Below are 20,668 nucleotides of genomic sequence, written 5' to 3'. Positions count from 1 at the left end.
TTCACTGTTCCATTCCCTTGTGCCCGTTGCCCTGGGATGGCAGCACCGGGCACGGGGCGTTCCTGGGTTTCACTGTTCCATTCCCTTGTGCCCGTTGGGATGGCAGCACCGGGCACGGGGCGTTCCTGGGTTTCACTGTTCCATTCCCTTGTGCCCGTTGCCCCAGGATGGCAGCAGCGGGCACAGGAACAGCTTCACCTGAGGGATTGAAGGCACATTTGGGAGTCAGGGGGATTAGGGGCTTAGCCCTAAACCCGGCTCACATTCCAAACTCCTAATTTCCCCAAAATCTCCACATTACCCGGTCAAAATCTTACGGCGCCCAGCAGATTTCCCCAGACAGTTAATCCCACAGTTCATCCCTGCCTGGGCTTTTTTAGAGGGAAAATGCATTTACTGGGAAATGTAATCCTAATTTAATCCTGGCTGGAAGATCCCCACGTGCTGCTGGCACAGCCGTGGGGTCAGGAGGGAAATTCCCTCTGTGTTCTCCAGGCCAGGGCAGTGACCCACAGAAAGGGAACTGCAGGGACACGGGGATTTTCCCCCCAGGGCATTCCCCGTGGGGTGGGTCCTGCTGGGAACTGGAAGGTGAGTGGGAAATTTGGATATCTCCACCAAGAAGAGCCTCAGAGACAGCCTCGAGTCATTTAATCACCCACTTGCCTTGGTGCCAAAGTGAATATCCTCAGGTTTAGGTGGTGCTGCTGGGTTTGGGTGAGCTCAGGTTTAGGTGGTGCTGCTGGGTTTGGGTGAGCTCAGGTTTAGGTGGTGCTGCAGGGTTTGGGTGAGCTCAGGTGTTTAGGTGGTGATCAGGTTCAGGGTTTGGGTGAGCTCAGGTTTAGGTGGTGCTGCTGGGTTTGGGTGAGCTCAGGTTTAGGTGGTGCTGCTGGGTTTGGGTGAGCTCAGGTTTAGGTGGTGCTCAGATTTTGGGTTTGGGAGGTAAATAGGAACACGAGCAGGGAATTGCCACCCCAAAAAGCAGTGGAGGAGGAAGGCAGAGGTCTCGGCCTCCGGCGGGATTTCGGGACTTTGCGGGATTAGCGGGATGGATCACCTCACTTCCCCCGAAGATTCGGCTCCGCTGCGATTTGTGCCCGCTAAGCCGCTCGAATGACCAGCAATCCTTTTTTATTAACGGCCTAAAAATAGCAGCTGCAGCCAGCCTTCCATAAAGCAGCAGTGCCATGTGCCAGCCGTGCCCCCTGAGAGCCTCTGCAGCTCGGGGAGGAGCGAGGGCAGGTGGGCTTCAGCTGCTGCCAACCTCCCGGGGGCTTGCCTGGCACGGTTCGGGCTGGGCGACCGCGGGCACACAGATATCCCTGCCCAGTTCCACCCTCAGCTGCCCCTCTGGGTGTAGCAGTGCCCACTCGCCACACCAAAGCTGCTGCCCTTCTCCCAGGAGCTCTGAGGATGCAGCCTGGCATCTCCACTGCTCCAGAGGCAGCTCTGGTTCCTTGGAGTCCGTGGCAGGGATTCCTCAAGGAGCACCTGAGCACCTCCTGCTCCCCAGGAGCTCTGAAATAAAACAGGGGGATGGACAAAGGAGGGAATTGTGTCCCTTCCTGAGAAACCCACACAGGTTAACACAGGGGGAGAGGTCCCAGCTCCGGGACAATCCTTCCCCAGCGAGCTCGGAGCATCTGAAGCAGCTCAGAAGGTTGAAGGTCCTGCAGCCCAGCCCTTGACAGCTTCTCCCTAGTCTCTGCTGCTCCCTGCAATTCCCAGGGCCCAATTAGCAACGCAATCATGAGAGAAGGAACGGGAGCCCTTCTCCAAGCTGTCAAGTGCATTTTGCTGCATGATTAATTGGCAGAGCTCCGGCCCAAGCCCGGGGTCCTGCTAAAGGCCATGCCCTTGACTTGCACCTGCCACTGATTGCAGAAAATGGATGTCTTCAACTTCTCCCTTCTCTTTCCGCCCGGGTTTGTTTTTATTTTTTTGGTGCAGCTGTTAAACTGCTTTAAGGAAATCGTATTTATCTCGACCAGAAACTTGAACTTCTTCTCTAATCTCAGGAGGCTGAAACGAATGTAATTCCCTGCCTCAGCCTGACTTATGGAAGCAATATTTTAGGATCTTTAGGAAAGCTGTGATCATTGGACATGATTTCTGTTCCTTTTCTAGGAGCTGGGATGTGCCTGAGCTTTCCGGCCTCCACGAGGTGCTGGAGCAGGATCTGCAAAGGGTGAGTGCAGCAGAACGGGGGAAACCCCAAAACAAATTGTGATTTTTGCCTGTTGCATCCGGTGCAGGAGTGAAGGAAAAAGAAATTTTTACCCTCGGCGTGTTGAATTTTGTGGCAGAGCCCAAAAGGGGCAAATGCAGTGGCAGGTAGCTCCAGGTCATTTGGTGTTGCAGGGATTCACTAATGGGGACAAACGTGGGGCAGTGGCAGCGAGGCAAAGCCCTCAGAGCTGCTCAGGGAAGGATTGTCTCCTCTGGAGAGAAGCCTTTGGAGCCTGGGACGGGGGCTGGATGTGCTGCCAGGTGAGGAGCAAGCAGGGAGCACCCATGGGCCCCGATCCTGCACACGCCTCCAAGAAGGCAGGCAGCATCTGCTGCTCTCACTGCAGGTGTTTCATGTCCCTGTCATTAATTGGAGAGGACATTATGTCATCGTACGTCAGCGGGGAAAGTTGGTTCAAGTGCCACTTCTCTGCGGGGTTGTCATTAATCAGCTCCCCGTCAGCGGGAGTGTGACACTTTGGAATGGTTTCCTGCTCCTTTCCAGGGGCTTTGGAGTTAGGCAGTGTGTAAATCTCACACTCACACACTCACACACACACACACGGTGGTCACGGGGCTCTGGGTTTGGGCACACCTCGCCCGGAACGCTGCCGGGGACGGCCGTGCCAGCCGGGCACCGCAGCGGGCAATGCCCGATCCCGGGAGGGGAAACACACGTGGGAAACAGCCTGAACTGATGGAGAATTGTGACTCAAGCAAATTGAGTGTGACAGAGAAAAAAAAAAAAAAAAAAAAAAAGGCAAGTCTTGACTGGATTTGCTTGCCGGGAATGACACGAAGTCAAGTATCTTATTAAGTTCAAGAGAATTACATTTTCCATGCTCCAGCGAGAGACACGGGCCCTTTGGAAAATCATAATGAACGGCTTTCTGCCGCCCTCATTTACATACCTTTGATAAATGGCTGTAACCAGATTAGGGAGATAAAATAACCAGTCTATTAATTACAATGATTATTATTTAATAGAAAATGGGATTCCGGGCGCTGCGGCTGGGAAGAGGGAGGCTTAGCAATGCATTATATGGATGTGGTGGTTTATCTTTAGGAGTAAGATAAGTGTCCGGCTCTTCTGCAAGCCAAAGAATATGTTCATTACCTGGGCAAGATTTATAAGTATAATTGAGTGTAATATTTGAAAACTCTTTGCTTTATTTGGTGGACAAGGCAGGGCTGCTGCTTGAATTAAGCTGGTTAAATGCCTTCACGAAGTTATCAAGCAGAGGCCCATTTGTAAGGGAATTACTGCCTAATTGGCAAAGTTTGGGACAAGGAGCTCGGGGGGCATCTCCTGGCTCTGGAAGCTGGGTCAGGCCAAGCTTTCCCAGAGGAGTTTGTCCGGAGCACGGCCGGTGCCCCGTGCCCCGTGCCCCGGCCTGGCTGCCGGTGGCAGCGGCAATGAAAGATGAATGGTGCCATCTGTGCCCGCACATGGCGCGGCGGCAGGGGAGGCGAAATGCTAAGTAGAGCACGAGACGTGGCTGGCAGAGTCGCCTATGCGTGAAATGAGCCCTCCTCGCCGTGCCCGGCGGCCGCTGCCATCCCCGGGATGCCCCCGGGATCTGCCGGCTCCGGGCTGGGCCGTGCCACCGTCCCGCAGTCCTGTCTGGGTGTGCCACGTCTGGGTGTGCCATGTCTGGGTGTGCCATGTCTGGGTGTGCCATGTCTGGGTGTGCCACGTCTGGGTGTGCCACGTCTGGGTGTGCCATGTCTGGGTGTGCCATGTCTGGGTGTGCCACGTCTGGGTGTGCCACGTCTGGGTGTGCCATGTCTGGGTGTGCCGTGTCCCACAGCCTTGTCTGGGTGTGCCATGTCACTGTCCCACAGTCCTGTCTGGGTGTGCCATGTCCCACAGCCCTGTCTGACTGTGCCATGTCACTGTCCCACAGTCCTGTCTGGCTGTGCCATGTCCCACGGCCCTGTCTGGCTGTGCCATGTCCCACGGCCCTGTCTGGCTGTGCCATGTCCCACAGCCCAGTCTGGGTGTCTGTGCCATGTCCCACAGCCCTGTCTGGCTGTGCCATGTCTGGGTGTCTGTGCCATGTCCCACAGCCCTGTCTGGCTGTGCCATGTCTGGGTGTCTGTGCCATGTCCCACAGCCCTGTCTGGCTGTGCCATGTCTGGGTGTCTGTGCCATGTCCCACAGCCCTGTCTGGCTGTGCCATGTCCCACCGCCCTGTCTGGGTGTCTGTGCCATGTCCCACAGCCCTGTCTGGCTGTGCCATGTCCCACAGCCCTGTCTGGCTGTCTGTGCCATGTCCCACCGCCCTGTCTGGCTGTGCCATGTCCCACAGCCCTGTCTGGCTGTCTGTGCCATGTCCCACAGCCGTGTCTGGCTGTGCCATGTCCCACAGCCGTGTCTGGCTGTGCCATGTCTGGGTGTCTGTGCCATGTCCCACAGCCCTGTCTGGCTGTGCCATGTCCCACCGCCCTGTCTGGCTGTGCCATGTCTGGGTGTCTGTGCCATGTCCCACCGCCCTGTCTGGCTGTGCCATGTCCCACCGCCCTGTCTGGGTGTCTGTGCCATGTTCCACAGCCCTGTCTGGGTGTCTGTGCCATGTCCCACCGCCCTGTCTGGCTGTTCCATGTCCCACCACCCTGTCTGGCTGTGCCATGTCCCACCACCCTGTCTGGCTGTCTGTGCCACGTCCCCTGTCCCACAGCCACAGGTCAGGGAGGCAGCCTGGCCCTCTTCCCCCCCTCAAACACCTCACACACAACTTTTCAAGCCCAGACATTCCTGCAGGGATTGCTCCAGAGATTGGGAGTAGTGGTGGTTAATAATAAACCAGGCAGCAGGGAAAGAACAGATTGCAGTGGGAATTTCTGTCTTTCCCGAGCTCGGAGGGGTGGCTCTGGGGGGGCTTTTTTTGGGTTCATCACTGTTGTTTTTAGCTGAGAGATCCCAGCTGGGCCTGAGAATTCGTGTGTGTGTGTGGGGAGCTGTTTTCCTCCCTGTCTGCATCCATGGGGATGCTTCAGCAGAGAGCAGCACTATCCCTGCCACAGCCACGCACAGAAATCCTGGGAGAGGAGCTGTGGACGTGTTCAGCTTCCCACCAAAAAGTGACCCCAGCGGGGACAGGCCCTGGCACAGCAGCTGAGCACCCCAAAAACACGAGGGGCAAACTTGGGGCATGGGCTCAGCATGGGAACAGCATGGGAACAGCATGGGAACAGCATGCCTTAAACAGGGAAAGGGAGGAAGGATCATTCCCATTTCCTTGCTAAAGTGAAGGGGGAAAAAAATAGGAAAACCAGGTGCTTTAAAATTTTCCAAGGTGCAAACTAAATGACAAAACGCAGGAGCATTTCATTGTTTGAGTTTGGAATAAAAGACAGATAATTAGGAAATTGGGAGTCTATTAATTTCCCAAATTTACTCAGGCACGAAGCACTGAGCTCTGGTGATATTTGCTTACCTCGTCATTATGCAAAAATATATTAGCTAATTATTTTGACTAATGCAATTAAGATATGCATATTTAGCATAAACTCCACAATAGAAACGTTCCAGTCAGCAGTTGCCGGGTTGCACTTGTGGGCAGCGGAGAGGGAAAAGGCAAACAGGGATCTCGCTCCTGCTCTGCCACCCGAGGTGCCACAGAGGCTGTGCCAGCGCTGCCAAACCCCTGCCAGGCACACTGAGGACACTCATGGAATGTTTTCAGCTGGCTCTGGGCACCCTGTGCCAGCAATTCCATCCCCAGATCCCCCCTGGCAGTGGGAGCCAGTCCCTGTGTTCCCTCTCCTCTCTTCTCCTCTCCTCTCCTCGCTTTTCCTTCCCTCTTCCCGCAGAGACCCGGAGGCAAATCCAGGGATTTGGCAGTGCCTGGCACTCCTGTGTGAACCAGATGTGACCTCTGGGATTTGGGGCAGCTCTCCCAGCTCGCCGCATGGGGAGAGGAAGGAGCAGCAGGAAACGTTGGGAATGTTTGGGTGGCTCCCCACGCCGCAGCCCCGGCTCTGCCCGGCGCTGGCTGCGCTGCCAGCGGAGCCGCTTTGGCTAATTCCTACCGAGCCATGTGGGCTGTCAAATGGCTTCTGCTGTATTTTGTTGCCCTTTCAAATATTTCTCCGAGAGTGGGATGTACCATCTGCTGGCCAATCTGGCTGCGTTCTGCAACAGCGCCGCTCCCAGCGCCGCACCCATGGGTGCCCGGCACCCTCCAGCAGCAGCCGGCGGGAGCACTGGCACTGCCACCCCGGCGCAGGGTGGGCACGGCTTTGTTTCCCTGCTCTGCAGCTCTTGCCTCGCTCTTTCTGGATGTCTTCTCCCATCCTGCATTCCCAGCTGCTGCTGACTCCACACTGCCCTTGCCAGCGATGCCAGCCAGGTTAGAGCAGGGGGATTAGACTTTGCTGATGGGTGCCCAGAAATCCTCCTGCTGGCAATAATTCCCTGGGGATTGCTCTGGGCTTTGGCAGCCCCAAGCAGGGGAAAGCACCGCTATCAACACCGGGAAAGAATCTCCGAGTAGCGGCTACACCTGGGAGTAGGGCGTGTGTAACACCCACACACGGCAGGCACCCACAGGGCACCTCGAGGTTCCGTCCCAACGGTGCCACCGCAGCTTTGCTCCCTTCTCACCCCAAAATCTGCTCCTGATCAGAGGCGTCAAACTCAACAGGTTTGACTCTGCTCATCTCCTGCGTGGCGTGGGCTGGAAATTCCTGATTTTTCAGGCCTCCTTTGTCCTCCCAGACAACGTTAAGGTGCAGTTTCACACCTTGGGAATGCGCTTGGGTGCAGGAAGAGTTGAAAGGGATCAGGACTTGCAGGTGCTCCAAAACTCCAGGCACAAAGAGCAGATCTAAGAACGGGAATTGCCAGCCCCTCCTTGACTGGATTTTCATCTTCGAAAAGCAAGGGGGGGCTAGTAAGACCGAGGTGTGCCCAGGATCTGCTCCTGGGTGCCGAGATGCCAACGCACCCCAGCTTGCCACTCAGGGTCACCCCTCCACGGGCAGTGATTTTATCTCCCCCTCCCAGTGCTTGGCTTTTATTCCTTATTATTTCAGAGACGCTTAACAAGTGCAATGGGAGCAGCTTGGGGGACAGATTACTCCCAGCAATGCAAATCCCATTAGGATCCACCGAGAAGCTGCGGGTAAACTTAATCGGGAATTACACCCTCTAAATACCCGCGGAGGAGAGAGTGGACTTTGCAAAGCCAAGCCGTTAATCTTCTTAGGTAATGAGGGGAAAAGCAGCCGAGATGGTGTTGCAGCTCTCCGAGGGGCTGCGGGGGGGAAAAGCCCCCGGCCAATCCTCGGTTTATCCCAGTTCTCCCGGATATTTGGGGATCCTGGGGGGCACAGCAGCAGATCCCAGGGGGCACAGCAGGCAGATAGGATCCTGCCTTCGATTGTTACCAAATCATCTCATGATTAAGGGACAGTTATTAAGGTCACCATTGCCCTGGCATGGCCCGGGCTGCAGACAGCTGCACCCACTCCGTGGTGAACGGTGAGGAAAAGGCAAAGAAAGGTAAAGCAAACTTCAGCTGTGCCTTGCTGGGAAAGGACACGGCTTCGAGCGCCGATTCCTTTTCTTTGGGAATATCCCGGCGCCCGTTTCCGAGGGAAGAGGTCTGCCTTGTGTCTGGGCTGAGCACACGAGGATCCTGCTGCAAGCACGGCCCCGGCGAACCAGGGGCCCGGCGGGAACGTCCCACATGTGGGACACACGTGTGGCACACGCACGCACGCACGCACACGGGAAGGGCTCAGCTGCAGAGCAGCCTCAGCCCTGGGAGGAGCCGGGCTCAGCCATGGCACGGCTTGGGCACGGCAGGAGAGAACGGGCTCAGCCATGGCACGGCTCGGGCACAGCGGGAGAGAACGGGCTCAGCCATGGCATGGCAGTGCCCAGCGCCGGGCACAGAGGGAGAGAACGGGCTCAGCCATGGCACGGCTCGGGCACGGCGGGAGAGAACGGGCTCAGCCATGGCATGGCAGTGCCCAGCGCCGGGCACAGCAGGAGGAGCCAGGCTCAGCCATGGCACGGCTCGGGCACAGCAGGAGGAGCCGGGCTCAGCCATGGCATGGCAGTGCCCAGCGCCGGGCACAGCGGGAGGAGCCGGGCTCAGCCATGGCACAGCTTGGGCACGGCGGGAGAGAACGGGCTCAGCCATGGCACGGCTCGGGCACAGCAGGAGGAGCCGGGCTCAGCCATGGCATGGCAGTGCCCAGCGCCGGGCACGGTGGGAGAGAACGGGCTCAGCCATGGCACGGCTCGGGCACAGCGGGAGAGAACGGGCTCAGCCATGGCACGGCTCGGGCACAGCGGGAGAGAACGGGCTCAGCCATGGCACGGCTTGGGCACGGCAGGAGAGAACGGGCTCAGCCATGGCACGGCTCGGGCACGGCAGGAGAGAACGGGCTCAGCCATGGCACGGCTTGGGCACAGCGGGAGGAGCCGGGCTCAGCCATGGCACGGCTCGGGCACAGCGGGAGAGAACGGGCTCAGCCATGGCACGGCTCGGGCACAGCGGGAGGAGCCGGGCTCAGCCATGGCATGGCAGTGCCCAGCGCCGGGCACAGCGGGAGGAGCCGGGCTCAGCCATGGCACGGCTCGGGCCCAGCGCCGGGCACAGCGGGAGAGAACGGGCTCAGCCATGGCACGGCTCGGGCACGGCAGGAGAGAACGGGCTCAGCCATGGCATGGCAGTGCCCAGCGCCGGGCACAGCGGGAGAGAACGGGCTCAGCCATGGCACGGCTTGGGCACAGCAGGAGGAGCCGGGCTCAGCCATGGCACGGCTGTGCCCAGCGCCGGGCACAGCGGGAGAGAACGGGCTCAGCCATGGCACGGCTCGGGCACGGCAGGAGAGAACGGGCTCAGCCATGGCATGGCAGTGCCCAGCGCCGGGCACAGCGGGAGAGAACGGGCTCAGCCATGGCACGGCTTGGGCACAGCAGGAGGAGCCGGGCTCAGCCATGGCACGGCTGTGCCCAGCGCCGGGCACAGCGGGAGAGAACGGGCTCAGCCATGGCACGGCTCGGGCACAGCGGGAGGAGCCGGGCTCAGCCATGGCACGGCTCGGGCACAGCGGGAGGAGCCGGGCTCAGCCATGGCACGGCTCGGGCACAGCGGGAGAGAACGGGCTCAGCCATGGCATGGCAGTGCCCAGCGCCGGGCACAGCGGGAGAGAACAGGACAAGCCGGAGGAGTTTGGGGTTTGGGAGACCCGTTTTCATTAGGGCTTCCATTGCAATTTTGCCTAATTAGTCTCCAATAATTAATGCTGCGAGCGCCACGGAGATGGAATCAGACAAAATGCTGGTGAGGAAGCCCCATGGAAGCCATCCGTCTTTGGATAGTAATGATAATGTTCTTTTTTATTATTAAAGATCCCATTAGAAAGAATTTATGATTTTTCCCCTTTGCGAGGGAAATCATCAACATTCCGTTGGCTGCTCCCGGTTTTGGTGCGGAGCAGCCGCGGATCCGTAATTAGGCACAGTTAAAAAGAGATTTTGCCTCAATGGCTTTTGGGGAACATTACGTCCAAATTACAGCCCCGCCGATTTATTTCCAGGGAAAATACGCTCCCAATAAATAACCACAACCCACTCAGCCTGCACAAACGCTGGATCCAGGAGAAGGCAGGCGGGGAAGGATTTGGAGATCATTCCCGTGCTGGGAAATTTTGTTTCCGGAGCCATTTCATGGAAATTTTCCAGTCTTTGCTTGTTGGGAGTTGATGAATTCCAACGGCGCTCGCCTCGAGTGGAAAGATCCGAGTTTTGCGCCGTGGCGGGAGCCTTTTCCGTCCTCCATCAAATGGAATTGGTGATTTGCATGCACCTTTGGAGTCAAAATCCAAACATTTGCCCTGGCTTGGCCCTCGTTTAATTAAAATGATGAGAACGCGCGATAGGCTTTTGGTCTGAGGCAAAAAAGGATGCACAGCGCTGAAATTTGGAACAAACGTTGCAAAAAAAAATTGCGAAAGGCATGGTTGGAAGTGATAAGAAATGCCAAGACTATGTATTACATGGGATCACGGGATGAAAATAGAAAATATCCTTAAAAAAAAAAAAATCCCGGCGTGCTGTGAAACCGTTGTAGGAAGGGCTGGATTGGATTAACGGCTTTATGGATAATGTCCCTGCAGCCAGCCCTGCCCAGGCTCATCCCCCAGCTGAAGGGCCAGACAGGGAAAAAACGGGAATTTTCCCTTGGATACGGGCTGGAAGAACGGGTGGGTTCTTATTTGCATTTGCGAGCACAGATGCATTCCTTTAATTGGGAGTTTCCATTTTGGGAGCCGAGGGTTCCCTCCCTGCCATTCCCACCCCTCTGGCTCCAGGGATTGGGGGAGTCGATATTTCAGGTAAACTGAGGGGTGGAGTGTTCAAGGAACACGTTTTCTCCCCTGAATAAGAACCTTTCTTTTAAAAACTGTCATTTCCGATGGCTGTTCAAAGAGCTGATTGAAATCCAGGGTTTTTTCCCCAAGACCAAATCAGCACTTGAGCAGCTGAGCTATTTTTAGCCCCAGAGCTCCGCACTTTTAAGTTGTCTGTTTGATAGTAAAATAAAGAAAAAAGGACACGGTTTCGGAGTCTGGGCTCTGCGGAATGGGAATGGGAATGGGAATGGGAATGGGATGGGGATGGGAATGGCAGTGACAATGGGAATGGCAATGGCAGTGGCAATGGGATGGGAATGGCAATGGGAATGGGATGGGAATGGCAATGGCAGTGGCAGTGGCAGTGGCAATGGCAATGGGATAGGAATGGGAATTGGAATTGGAATTGGAATTGGAATTGGAATTGGAATTGGAATTGGAATTGGAATGGAAGGGGCCAAGCAGCAAAATGCCAGAGGATTTGGGAAGGGGAGGGGAGGAAGGAGGAGATGCAAAGGGGCTGAGCTGGACTGGGAACTGAAGCTGGGGGGCTTTGTGGGCCTGTCAGCATCCCTGCAGCGTGTGAAGGAAGAGGGTGCTGTAAGAAACTTGCATTTTCACTCGAGCTGCAGCAATGGTGCCAGGAGACGTCTCCCGGTTCCATCCGTCCCTCCGGCCCTGGGCGGCCGGGCACACGCCTGGGCACCTTCCCCGCTGCCGGGCACCGGGGCACGGGCACCGGGCCGTTCCAGCCCCGGCGCTGCCCCAGCTGCTGCCGTTTGTTCCCGGTTCTGCCGAGGGTCTGCCCGCCCGCGGACGCTGCCGTGCCAGCCCTGCGCTTGCCTGGCACTCCGGGGGCGTGGGACGGGCACTGCCAGCGCGGGAGCCAGACTCGGCCTCTCCGCTGGATTCCCATGGGGCCACTCCAAGGGGGCATTAACACCTCCCCAAACATTGCTGGGACCATTCCAAAGGGGCAGGAGCATCACCCCAAACATTGCTGGGAACATTCCAAGGGGGCAGGAGCATCACCCCAAACATTGCTGGGAACATTCCAAGGGGGCAGGAGCATCACCCCAAACATTGCTGGGAACATTCCAAAGGGGCAGGAGCATCACCCCAAACATTGCTGGGAACATTCCAAAGGGGCAGGAGCATCACCCCAGACATTGCTGGGAACATTCCAAGGGGGCAGGAGCATCACCCCAAACATTGCTGGGAACATTCCAAGGGGGCAGGAGCATCACCCCAAACATTGCTGGGAACATTCCAAGGGGGCAGGAGCATCACCCCAGACATTGCTGGGAACATTCCAAGGGGGCAGGAGCATCATGATCCCAGGGTCACCCCATCAGCCCTGCAGCCACCAGGGCAGGCCTGGCAAGGAGCAGCACCATTTGTGAGTGATATTTGAAATCTTAACCCCAGAAGAAAAACCGTCAGGCAATAACATCCTGTTTTCCATACACAGCAGTGGGGAAAAGGCTGCTCCTCATTCCTCGAGCAAATATTTTTTCCAGCAGCGCATGGAAAGCGTTTCTCGCACATCTCAAAGCTTCCCAGCACGTTGTTCTGGGAATTGAACACAACCTGCCACAGCCAGCCCTGAGGGACAGCTGGGCTGGTGGCCTTCAGCTGGGGACTTGAGGTGCCACCTGGGGAGGGAATTTTCCCTGGCAGGGTGTGAGACCTTGGCACAGGGGGCACAGAGCAGCTGGGGCTGCTCCTGGGCCTCTGGCAGTGCCTGAGGCTGGGCTGGCTGGGGATGGCACAGCCCAGGACAGCGGCGGTGTCGCTGCCATGGGGAGGTGGCACTGCCATGGAGAGGTGGCACTGCCATGGGGAGGTGGCACAGACCAGGACAAGGGCAGTGTCACTGCCATAGGAGGTGGCACTGCCATGGGGAGGTGGCACTGCCATGGGGAGGTGGCACTGCCATGGGGAGGTGTCGCTGCCATGGAGAGGTGGCACTGCCCAGGACAAGGCAGTGTCGCTGCCATGGGGAGGCGGCACTGCCATGGGGAGGTGGCACTGCCATGGGGAGGTGGCACAGCCCAGGAGAAGGGCAGTGTCACTGCCATGGGGAGGTGGCACTGCCATGGGGAGGTGGCACAGCCCAGGAGAAGGGCAGTGTCACTGCCATGGGAGGTGGCACTGCCATGGGGAGGTGGCACAGCCCAGGGCAAGGCAGTGTCGCTGCCATGGGGAGGTGGCACTGCCATGGAGAGGTGGCACAGCCCAGGAGAAGGGCAGTGTCGCTGCCATGGGGAGGTGGCACAGCCCAGGACAAGGGCAGTGTCGCTGCCATGGGGAGGTGGCACTGCCCAGGACAAGGCAGTGTCACTGCCATGGGGAGGTGGCACAGCCCAGGACAGCGGCGGTGTCGCTGCCATGTGTCCCTGTCCCTTCCATCTTTCCCCGTCCTTGTCCCTTTCCCGCCCGCAGGCGGCGCTGGCGCACGCGCCGGCCACAAGGTGGCGCTGTCACGTCTCGCGCTCCCCTCACGGAGAGGCGGGAAACGGCCGGGCCCTCACGGGACCCGGTTATTCCCTCACGGGACCCGGTTATTCCCTCACGGGACCCGGTTATTCCCTCACGGGACCCGGTTTTCCCTCACGGGACCCGGTTTTTCACTCACGGGACACATTTTTCCCTCACGGGACACATTTTTCCCTCACGGGACCCGGTTTATTCCCTCACAGGACCCATTTTCCCCTCACTGGACCCGTTTCCCCTCACTGGACCCGTTTCCCCTCACGGGACCCGTTTTCCCTCACTGGACCCGTTTCCCTCACGGGACCCGTTTCCCCTCACGGGACCCGTTTCCCCTCACGGGACCCGTTTCCCCTCACGGGACCCGTTTCCCCTCACGGGACCCGGTTTATTCCCTCACGGGACCCGTTTCCCCTCACGGGACCCGGTTTCCCTCACTGGACCCGTTTCCCTCACGGGACCCGTTTTCCCCGCGGTTCCCCCCCGGAGCCAGGCGCGGCGCGGGACGGCGGCGCCCCGGGATCAGTGCCACCCTGTGCCTTCAGAGCCCAGGTAAGCGCGCCGTGCCCGGGACGCTGCCAGCGACGGGCAGCCACGGCTGCTGCGGGCACGCCGTGGCCAAACCCCCCTGCAGCCCCCTGCAAGGGGTGCCCGGCCTCGCTGGGACTGGAGCGAAATACATGACAGATGGCTTCAAAAACCAAAAAGGCAATTTATCAAAGGGGAAGGGTTTGGAACATGTCCTTTGAAATCCCAACTCGTTTAGCATTTTTAGCAGCTGAAATAATTTTTGGAGCATCTGATGAGAGCTCTGAGTGCTTCCTTCCCTCCTCTCCCTCGCCAAGCCATCCGTTCGAGGGCTGCCACTGGCACAGCAAGTTCCCTGCTTTGTTGCCATTGGAGTTTTTCATTGCAATGAGGGGATGAGCTGCGCTGTGTCCCTTTGAAATCTTCTGTGGCTTTGCAGAGGGCGGAAGAACCGTACTCTGCGATTCTTCAAACAGAACTTACATGGGAATGTGCCTCGTGTGCTTCCCTTCCTCCCTCACTCTGTCCTGATCTTCCGTTCTCTCTCCACCAAAACGATGGGAATTAACCATTGCCATTAGCCATAGCAAGTACCAGATCACTGGGACAATTAGCTGAGGGGTGAAGGAAGCACCTTTTTGTCACAGCAGCTGCTGGACCGTCCTGGTGATTTGAAACTGCTCCAAAACATTGCAGCTCCCCCAGGGCACGTGGGCGACGGGGAGTTCATTGGTGTGTGGCCCCCAGACAGCTGCCATGAGAGCAGATCCGGCTCACGGAGAGGTTTTCCAGCTTCCCCACGTAACCCGGGCACGGGCAGGGACGATTTCAGCCTGGGCCCATGGGCAGCTGCGGGGCAGAGCCCAGCTCCCCCGCTGGGAACCTCTGGGGATGCTGCACACCTCTCAGAAAAGAGGATAACGAGGCCCTGGAGGAGATTAAAGTTCGCTCCTTCTGCTGTGAATCTGGAGGACAAACAGCCTCTGATCCCAGTCCAAAGGGGAGATCCAGGGCCTTTAAGTCTCCTAAGCCGCGTTCGTTTGGGCTCGGCCGGGAGCTGCAGCTCCTGCTGATGCCAGGCTGGGGGCTCTGTGCCAGGCTGGGTGGGGGGCACATCCCCCAAATCCGGGCTCTCCCCTGGGCTTGGGGCAGTGAGGCTGTGCACTTGGTTAAGTGGCATTGTCGAGCCAGAGCTGTGCTTAGAATCCTGTGTCATGCCTAGAAAAACCTAACAGTGTCTTGGACTGGGACTTGTTTGCTTCTTTCATCGCGAGTCAAATCCTGGGTTTCCTAGGATGGAGCTGTGAAATAAAGCTGGTTTGTTTTAAGGACACTCAGGGAAGTGTGGGGGTGACTTTGGGAGCTAAATCTTTGTGCATTTTGGGGAGGGGGGGGTGACCGAGGTGTGACATCCCCCAGTGAGGGGCGTGAGGTTCTGCTTCAAAGCTTCCCCTTCCCAGGATTTCCATTAGAAATAGCCCAATCCTCAGTCCCCTCCCAGACTCCCGAGGTGCAGTAAGCGTCACCCAACACACCCTGCCTGTCGCAGGGACCCAGCGGGCTGGACGAGAGCAGCTTTCCTCTGCAGAGTGGAGCTCGCGGTGCCAAAGCCGGAGGTGCTGCCAGGTGTGCGGGCACGGGGCTGCCAAACGAGCACGGGAAGGGGACGAACCGGCGGCGCCGAGGCGTGCCTAACGCAATTACACATCTCCCTCCTCGCCGCAGCAACCGCCGAAGCGGCGCTAATGGCGCGCCGATACCTGCGGGGAGAGCCGGGCAGCAGCTGCCGGGACAGCGAGCGGCCAGCGGAGGCTCTGGAGCAGCGCTTCCCCAGATCCCCTCTGCCAGCCCCTCGCTGGCACCGGGGGCTGTGGCTGCTGCTGGAGGGCGTTCCTCCCTCCTTTCCAAAGTACCCCTGGACGCTCCTGACCTGGAGTGATCCGGGAATGTCCCGCTGCTGGCTGGGACAGTGTCACCCTGCCAGTGCACCTTTCATTCCAAGAGCCTTGAAGCGCTTCAGCAGCACGTTGCAGTGCTTTCATAACCTGGCTTTTATTTACACCTCATTCCTGGCTTTGGGACCTTCCCTGGAATAATCAGGATGACTCCGGGGTTATCCCAGCACATGCAGACCCTGTCCCGTGGCTGCTCGCACTTCTGGGTTTGTGTGTTTGTGTCAGTGAGGGAAAACAAGCAGAAAAGTCAAATATTTGTACATGTCCACCTAAAGGCGGCTTTCCCAAGGGCGCTGCCATATCACACTCCAGGAGGTGATTTTGGAAAGTGCAGGAGGTGTTTGGGAGTCTTTGAGCCCCAAAAATAGTCAGTCATCCACATTTAGAAATGGATTTATCAGGTATGGCGCAAGCTCCCCCAGGATGCACTGCTTCCCGTGCCTGGGAGGATTTTCCAAAGGGTTCTCAGTGCCTGGACTTGTTCCCAATTGAATCCCGTTTTTCTACAGGAGTGCCTCTAATTCCTGGGAAGGCTGGGCAGGGTTGGAACTTGGAGTATTTTAGCCTGGCTGCCTGCTCTGGGTGAGCAGCAGCTCGAAGCAAATGATGGTGTGTGGATATAAGGTGATAAGGTGTGTCTATATGGTTATAGCTAATGTTACAGATAGGAGATAATGATGCAGAATAGAATTCTGCAGCAATCCTGAGGGAACACTTGCCCTGCTCCAGGCCCCCCGGGGCACATCCCATGGGATCCAGGGCTGGGCTCCCTGGGAAGGAGTCCTCCCCTCGTGCTGTGCACAGCAGACCCCACGCGTTCCCCCAGCCCCGACATTCCCCCTCCAGTAATGATTCCTATTAAAGCAGCCGCGCCGCTGCCGGATAATGCGCGCGGGATAAAGGAGGCATTTAAAGGATGGGAAACTAATTGCTTTAGGAATCACATTTGAAAAACGCAGCGTCTTCCTGGAGCAGTGGGAGCGCAGAGCCTCCGCCTTCTAATGAGCTGCCTCCAAAGGAGGCGGATGTGTCATATTTGTCGGGATGAGGCTGCGGAGCTGGGAATAGCCATTACCCTGCTTCCCACGAAGCCATGCAGGTGCTGCGGCGGCTCCGGGAGCTGTCCTCCATGGATGTTAGAGGAATTGGGGGACATCTCTCTCCCCATGGCATCACGCTTCTGAATGAGGCTCGTTCGCTGGGGCCAACATCTTTCCCTCCTTACTGCTCCGCAATTCTGCGGAGGGAGCCGGGCTGCCGTGCTCACACGGGGCGACAGGCACGATATCCAGGATTACCTGGGTGTGCCAACAGCCATGTGGCAGCCACGGGAAGGGAGCTGGGAGCCGCAGCCGTGTGCTGTGCGATCAGTGTACCCAGTACCGCACGTAGCCTTGGGAAAACACGGTGGGTGCCCTGGAGATTCACGAGGTGCTGCGGCTTGCTAGGGACCTCGGGATCGTGGTGTGCCACCCGTGCCAGGCAGGGACAGCTCCGCTAGCCCGGGCAGCTCCGAGCCCACGGAGCTGCCTTGGGCACAAGCAGCGGGAAGCGCTCCTGGCACGGGGAGCTCCCTGCAGCTATCCCTGGCCATTCCCTGGCACGGCAGGCAGCGGGTGGGCCCGGGGCCATCCCCGAACCCCACAGCTCTTTGTGCCAGCCCTCCCAGCTCCACGTGTTTACATTCCTTCTGCTTAATATTTCTGCAATCTTCCCTGGCATCATCCGCTCGGGATTTTTCTCCTCCCACTTCACACCTCGGCGGAGCCTTCTGGTCCCGCAGCAGATGCATTGTGAGGCTTCTCCTTCTCCGGCGCCCGCATATGCTCCATTAAAAGTGTTTGTTTCCTTGAGCGGCTCCCGGTTGGGGTGTGACAAAAAAAAACCAAAAAAACCCTCCCAACTTTTTTTGGCCTGGGCTCGGCAGCCCCCTGCTGCAGGCGCGGGGTCCCCGTGTCACCCGCCCGCTCCGTGCCAGCGATTTCCCCGTCCTCGGCGGTGCCACCGCCGTGCCACCGGCACCCAAAGATAGCGGCTGGGCTCCGCATCCCCTGCACGGCAGGAACAGGGTGGGAGGTGCCAACTGGGAGCTCCGAAAGCGGCATCGCGCCCGTTGCCTAGCGATGGCAGCGCGGGCAGGCTGGCATCTCCCGGCGGGAACGCCAGCCCCCGCCTGGCACCGGCAGCGGGCTGCTCCGAGGGGAGAGGGCACGCGGGGGTCAGCGCGCGGGAAACTGAGGCACGGCCGCTGCTGCAAGGACGCTGCAAAAACTGCGCCTGTGTTTTTGATTATTTCTTATATATATATATATATCATGCAGACAGAATTCCTGCCTGCATCAACAGCCCCACGCACAGATGTTTATGGAACGGCTGCTGTCCGTAAAATACGCTTTTATTCCTGCTGGAAAAGGCGCTTGGTTACAATTCCTGCAAATGCGGGAATTTCCCAAGGAACAGTGTTCCTCACGCCCCGACGCCTTTGGGAATTCACCTTCCGTGTTCCGCAGCTCTCCCGCTTCCCGTCGCCCCGTTCCCATTCCCTGCGTTCCCTGCTCCGATGTTCCTGGCGTCAGGGAATGAATAATAATTCCTCTAAAAAGTCTTTTCTCCCAGGACAAACAGCCTGGGAGAGGACACCGGTCTCCATGGACAAGCGGAGTCACTCAGTGCGGGGAGCAGAGCTCGGGAAGGGAAAAGGTTTTCCCTTGTGCCGGGAGGAAACGGGAATGGCACCAAATGGCATCACTCTTCTCCCTCTTCCCACTGCCATTGAGATCTAATAAAGTGAGAAACGCCTCCAGCTGCCCTCCCTTCCCTTTCCGGTGTCCGTGTGAGTTCCTAATGGTGATCTGAAGGAAAAGAAAAAGGAAAAGAAAAAGAAAAAGAAACCACTGAAAGATGAAGGCCGGAGCTGCCCGGGCCTGCAGCGTGGCACGGGCACGCCGGGGCCATTGCCAGGCCTGCAGCGCCGGCGCCATGCCAGGCCCGGAGCAGAGCCACGAGCCCGGGGGCTGTCCCCATGCCCAGGTAAGTGCAGGGGGGACACGGGCGTGTCCCTGGCACCGCTGAGTGTGTCCCTGGCACCGCTGAGTGTCCCTGGCACCTCTGAGTGTCCCTGGCACCTCTGAGTGTGTCCCTGGCACCGCTGAGTGTGTCCCTAGCACCGCTGAGTGTCCCTGGCACCTCTGAGTGTCCCTGTCCCCGAGTGTCCCTGTCCCAAGTGTGTCCCTGTCGTGAGTGTGTCCCTGTCCCGAGTGTGTCCCTGAGTGTGTCCCTGTCCCCAAGTGTGTCCCTGTCTCTGAGTGTGTCCCTGATTGTGTCCCTGTCCCCGAGTGTCCCTGTCCCTGTGTCCCTGTCCCTGTGTCCCTGTCCCTGAGTGTGTCCCTGAGTGTGTCCCTGCCCCAAGTGTGTCCCTGTCCCCGAGTGTGTCCCTGTCCCCGAGTGTGTCCCTGTCCCTGTGTCCCTGTCCTGAGTGTGTCCCTGTCCCTGAGTGTGTCCCTGTCACCTCTGAGTGTCCCTGTCCCTGAGTATGTCCCTGTCCCCAAGTATGTCCCTGTCCCGAGTGTGTCCCTGTCCTTGAGTGTGTCCCTGTCCTTGAGTGTGTCCCTGTCCCGAGTGTGTCCCTTTCCCCGAGTGTCCCTGTCCCCGAGTGTGTCCCTGTGCTCAAGTGTGTCCCTTTCCCCAAGTGTGTCCCTGTCCCGAGTGTGTCCCTGACCCAAGTGTCCCTGTCCCTGTGTCCCTGTCCTGAGTGTGTCCCTGTCCCTAAGTGTGTCCCTGTCACCTCTGAGTGTCCCTGTCACCTGAGTGTCCCTGTCCCTGAGTGTGTCCCTGTCCCCAAGTGTGTCCCTGTCCCCGAGTGTGTCCCTGTCCCGAGTGTGTCCCTGTCCTGAGTGTGTCCCTGTGCTCGAGTGTGTCCCTGTCCCCGAGTGTGTCCCTGTCCCGAGTGTGTCCCTGTCCCGAGTGTGTCCCTGACCCAAGTGTCCCTGTCCCTGAGTGTCCCTGTCCCCGAGTGTGTCCCTGTCACTTCTGAGTGTCCCTGTCCCCGAGTGTGTCCCTGTCCCGAGTGTGTCCCTGTCCCCGAGTGTGTCCCTGTCCCTGAGTGTCCCTAAGTGTGTCCCTGAGTGTGTCCCTGAGTGTGTCCCTGTCCCAGTGTCAGCATTCAGGAACACACAGAATCACAGGATACGATTATCTGCAGGTGATTTTATTGAGAGCTCTGGAGTTGGGGTGCAGACCCAAATCTGACCCTGACATGGCTTTGTACCTGAACCTATTCTATATTCCATCCTCATCTAACTTAGATATTAATTTAATATTAATTATTAAATTTACATTGTTCAGGAACACAAATAATCACAGGATATCATTATCTGCAGGTGCATTTATTGAGAGCTCTGGGAGTCAGAGTCCAGACCCAAATCTGACCCTGACATGGCTTTCGACCTGAACCTATTTTATATTCTATCGTTACATAACACACATATTAATTATTAAACTTCTATTGTTCTGTTGTATACATTGACATGAGTTTCTCGTGATCTTTCTTAGATCACTGGCCACAGTTTCTCATGATTATTCTTATGATTAACAGTAATTACATTTAATCACTAAGCAATCACCTCATTAACAGTTATATCAATGAGCACGTACCAGCTCCCGGTGCAGCGCTAGCAAGCGCGAGGTCTCCATGTGGGAGGGGGTTCATTGGTCCAGGGGCTGCGGAGCCGGATTTTCCTTTTACCCCGAATGCCCGTGATTGAAAAGCCCCTAACCATCACCCGAGTGTCCCTGTCCCTGTGTCCCTGTGTCCCTGTGTCCCTGTCCCGAGTGTCCCTGTCCCGAGTGTCCCTGTCCCCTGTGTCCCTGTCCCGAGTGTGTCCCTGTGTCCCTGTGTCCCTGTCCTGAGTGTCCCTGTGTCCCTGTGTCCCTGTCCCCAGTGTCCCTGAGTGTGTCCCTGTGTCCCTGTGTCCCTGTGTCCCTGTCCTGAGTGGGTCCCTGAGTGTGTCCCTGAGTGTGTCCCTGTCCCTGTGTCCCTGTCCCCAGTGTCCCTGTCCCGAGTGTCCCTGTCCCTGTGTCCCTGTGTC

General features: G+C 57.8%; 1 long non-coding RNA gene across 1 annotated transcript in view; it reads left to right on the top strand.

Annotated features, from left to right (window-relative positions):
* Positions 1–18,398, top strand: part of LOC110481843 (uncharacterized) — a 48,286-nt gene extending 29,888 nt beyond the window's left edge. The window contains exons 6-7 of the long non-coding RNA XR_002467327.3: positions 2,128–2,188; positions 18,198–18,398. This is a non-coding gene — a long non-coding RNA (uncharacterized LOC110481843). The remainder of the gene's footprint in view (positions 1–2,127; positions 2,189–18,197) is intronic.
* The last annotated feature ends 2,270 nt before the right edge of the window (positions 18,399–20,668 follow it).

This window comes from Lonchura striata, chromosome Z (assembly GCF_046129695.1).
Source record: "Lonchura striata isolate bLonStr1 chromosome Z, bLonStr1.mat, whole genome shotgun sequence".
Classification (NCBI taxonomy): Eukaryota; Metazoa; Chordata; class Aves; order Passeriformes; family Estrildidae; genus Lonchura; species Lonchura striata.
Note: the sequence above shows the minus strand (reverse complement) of the source record. Positions and strands in the feature narration are given on the sequence as shown.